The 4,769-nt window shown below is 39.1% G+C and overlaps 1 pseudogene; it reads right to left on the reverse strand.

Annotated features, from left to right (window-relative positions):
• Positions 1-2,771: 2,771 nt before the first annotated feature.
• Positions 2,772-4,769, reverse strand: part of LOC116089966 — a 10,426-nt pseudogene continuing 8,428 nt past the window's right edge.

Here is a 4,769-nt window from a genome sequence, read left to right on the forward strand (position 1 = left end):
ATATACATGTTAGCCATTGTTTTTTAAATTTTGGTATTTGTCTTCTATGATTAAGGTTTTTTAATTTTAATTTTTTGAGCTAATAATGAAATCACATCATTTTCCTCTTTCCTTTCCTCCCTCCAAACCCTCCCATATAATTCTCCTAGCAAATTCTTGGCCTCTTTTTTTATTAATTGTTTCTGAATCTGTATAATATTACCTTGTATGCTTAGGGGCCTGACCACTTGCTATTAGATAAGCAATTGATGTGCTCTCCCCCAGGAAAGACTATTTCTTTCACTCTTAGCATTTCTTAATTGTTTGAAGTTATGAGGCTGTTCACTTCAGCATGCCCTTGTCTAGATCCTGTTTGGAAAGTCATGTTGATGAGACTTTACAGGTATGTAGTCTTCACTCTTCATCAAGCAAACTTCTCTTTGCAACAGACAAGGACTGTTACAGAAAACCACAAGCAATTGAAATGCAGAGTTGGGGAGTTTAGTCCCAACAAATAACACCTACAACATAACTCCCTCACCTAAGGCTCAGAGGTCATTGTAGAAGAGGGGCAGAAAGACTATAAAAGCTAGTAGATAATGGAGTGTTCTGTGAGATTTCATCTCCTAGAATGCCACAAGCTGCACTCACGATGTCTCACCAACATGACTGTTGTAAAATGTATTTTATTAACTGTTTATCAGATCTATTGTATGTCAATCAATCTTATATCACTGTGCCAAAATACTTGATATAATCAATATAATAAGGTACAAGATTTTTGACTCATAATTCCAGATTCTCTTTCATTTTCTTTCTTATTTTATATACTTAAGTTGTGCCACATAATGTCTTGGTATATGATCATACAAGTATAATTACATATATTCAAATGGCTACTATAACCAAGTCAATTAATATATTTATCATCTCACATAGTTGAAAAATTTAACATTCTTGTAGTTAGACCACAGCCTCTGATTTAAAAAAAAATTAAATACATTGAAACATAGGCAAGGAAGAAGTTACTAGAGTCATGGGGGAAAGATAAGCACATTATAAATCAAAGGCTACAAAATTGCTTTATGTGAAATGAAAAGCTTGGGAAGCTAATATACAGCATAAGGAATTTAGTTAATAATGTGTGTGTGGAGTTGTAGAGATGGCTCAGAAGTTAATAGCACTGGTTGTTCTTCTACATGTCCCAGGTTCAATTCCTAGCAATGGAGTCTCACACTCATCTGAACTCCAGTTCCGGGGGATCCAAAATCCTCTTCTGAACTTTGAGGGCACCAGGCATATACATAGTACAAAGACATACATATGTACAACACACTTATCCATAGAAAAATAAAAAACTCTCTTCTACTGTATATCATTAATTATTTGTGTGTATGTATGTGTGTGTGTGTGTGTGTGAATGGGTATGTGGTGTATGTATATGAGCATACAAGCTATGCTGTACATGTGGATGTTAGAAAATAATTTTATAAATAAAATTCTTTCCATCCCCTTTTATCTGGATTCTAAGGGTCAAATTCAGGTCACAGGACTCATGTGGGAAGTGTCTTTAGCCATTAAGCTATCCTATCTGGTCTCATTTATTTTTATTCATTTGAAAATGAAATTCTAATGTGAATTTTTTATGGTATTTGTTTAGCTTCTTTAAGCTTCCACAATCTGTGCTTTTATGTCTGAACTTAGTATGGGAAAATATTATGTCTTTTAAAAAATATGTAATAGAATGGGTTGGAGCTCATTGTTCCCTTCTTCTAGACCAAACTCTGGGAAACCCTAGTAGGGTAGTCTTTGAGTACATAGATTTTCTTGAGGTTGAAACAAATAGAAAGGACAAAATGTGGTAGACTTTAGAATGGTGACTATCCTTTTTCTCAGGCCTAAACAATGAGGTAGATTCTCATTGATTTTCACTGAGAAACTACTAGAACTATACAAGCTGAAACACAAATACTTAGGGATCATTCAAGATTGAGTCCCCTATGATTTCTCTATAATGATTCACCAAATATAGTTTACATTTCCATGTGCTTTTGTATGTTCCCAGATTAGATCATGTGCTTCTGCACTAGCAGGTTACAATTTCTGACATGTGCCTATCATTTTCTCTAATTTAGAGAAAATAGTTTTGACTAGATATCCATCCTGAGGGTATATTTTTTAAATATTTCTAAAAATTGTGTGTATGTGTGTGAGCCTGAGTGAGTTTATATGTACAATGTACCTGCAAGAGAAGGTTGAGAACAAATGAAGACACTGGACCTACCAGAACTGAAATGACAGGCAAACATCTGGAGCAATATGAGTGCTAGGGAATATATTACTCTCTTCTGCTGGAGCAGGAAGCCATATGTTCGGCCATGATTTTCATACCCTGAGCCACTATCCATTAAAAAGGAAGTAATGCCACTTTATTATACTATACACTGCTATTATATTGCTAAATATGACTAATATTGTCACTAATTTCCACATGAATGATCAAAATGAATACTTATTTCTGTAGTTGGTAAAAGTCATATGCTATTTCACTATTCCCTTCTTTACTTATCTGCTTTCAAACAAAAATGTCAAACTAAATATACTACCAGTGAAACATGGTCTTCCTGATCTCTGAATGACTGAATACTCAAGTACAATCCAAATAAATCATGTACATGGAAATGCAGAAAAGCCAGATTTAATATAAACATAGCGGAGACACATCCAAATGCCCAAGACAAGCTGAGCACATAAACAAGCTGCTGTGTAACTATGCAGAAAAACACTGGTCAGTTACGAATGCAGACAGAACCTTGACAGAGGAAACAAAATAAGAGAATCAAAAAATAATTACTAGTAGGATTGAAAGAAGCCAGAGCCTTTAAAAGGTCCAACTGTGGTGTGTGTGTGTGTGTGTGTGTGTGTGTGTGTGTGTGTGGGTGGGTGTGTATTTGACAATCTCCATTTGTGCACAATTCCAGGAAATACAAAGAAGCCCTCATTTCCAGAAAGCATATCTGTGTTTGCCTAGAGACAGAGAGGAGAGTGTCAGGGTGAGGGAGAGGGAAGCGTTGCTAAGGGCTGGAGAACATGTTTTCAGCTGTGGTGAATGTTCTCTGTGTCACCTGTCAAACCTGCCGATTGCATCCTTGAAATATGAGCAAATTGTCAGGCATCAGAAATATCTTAATGCAGCCTCAAGAAGTCAAGGGAAGGAAAGCCATGAAGAAATTCATTAAGCTATGGAGAAATAAGAATTCACCAGATTTGATTGCCATTGTGGACACACAAGTAACCAAATAATCAGAAGAAACAATGTTAGAAAGGTCCCAGACCTGTGGCAAAATGAGAAAAGCGCAGCTCTGGGAAGTAAATGAACTCCAAGCAAACCCAAGGAAAGGCTCACAAGGAGACCATGGCTCCCCAATAAGAATACAGAGAGACTACTAAAAGAGGAGGTCTCAATTACTTTTATAATCATTCTTTTTTCTTCTTCATTTTCTTTCTTTTTTTCTTAATTTCATTCTTTCTCCTCTTCTTCTTTGACAGGGAGACTGTTTATTTTGAAATGATTTTGCAATAAACAAAATGGAGAGGCTCCAAGTAGCTGTCTATTCTTTTCCCTCATCGCTGTTTCATAGGAGTCTGACTTAAGGTTTTACTGCTATGAACAGACACCATGACCAAGGCAACTCTTATCAGGACAACATTTACTAGGAGCTGGTTTACAAGGTCAGAGATTCAGTCCAGTATCATCAAGCCATGGTACCATCCAGGTAGGTATGGTGAAGGCAGAGTTGAAAGTTCTACATCTTCATCTGAAGGCTGTTAGGAGAAGACTGGATTCCACTGAGCTAAGAGGAGGGTCACAAAGCTCCCCCTTACAGTGACACACTTCCCCCAACAAGGCCAAACCTCCCAATAGTGACACTCCCTGGGTCAAGCATATACAAACAACCACAGAGTCCATGCCTACTTCTTCATGATCCTTCTTCAGGACAGCATATCCTCTCTAACCTCCGAAAACTCCTCCTCCATGAACTCACTACCATACCAGTGTACAAAAGCCCTCTTGGCCTACATCAAGTCAAGCTTGTGGTCAGGACAGGAACAGGCTTCAGTAATGGCAATGGTGTTGCTCAGCAGGCTCACTGTACACTGCACCTTGGCCAAGTCACCCACAGGCACCACGGTGGGTGGCTAGTAATTGACACCAATCCTGAAGCCTGTGGGATGCTGCATAGTATGATTCATCTTAATGGCAGGCAATGGCAGCATTCACATCCTTGGGCACCACATCTCCATGGCAGAGGAGGCATGGTAGGCTATGTACCTGCCTGCCATGCTAAGAGTCACCACCTGGTTGGCAGGTTCAAACCAGGCATCGCCATTGGTAAACTCTGCCATTGACTGCTGCTCGTGGCAGGCCTTCTCTGCAGAGACGATGGAGCATAGAAGGCCAAGGAGAAGTGGATGAGGGGGTAGGGCACCAGTTTTCACTGGAACTCTGTCACATCTACATGAAGAACCCCATCAGAGCACAAGGAAACTGTGCTCTGCAGGAGTAGATTTGGCTGATGAGGTGGTTGAAGTTGTTATAGGGTGAACCCTCAATATCCTGGTTGTGATGGCAGATGTCATAGATGGCCTCATTGTCCACAATGAAGGCACCGTCTGAGCATTCCAGGGTGGCATGTGTGATCAGGATGGAGTTGTAGGGCTCCATTACAGCTGTGGACACTTGTGGGGCTGGATAGATGGAGAACTCTTGTTTGGACTTCTGGCTGTAG

Source organism: Mastomys coucha, chromosome X (assembly GCF_008632895.1).
Source record: "Mastomys coucha isolate ucsf_1 chromosome X, UCSF_Mcou_1, whole genome shotgun sequence".
Lineage (NCBI taxonomy): Eukaryota > Metazoa > Chordata > Mammalia > Rodentia > Muridae > Mastomys > Mastomys coucha.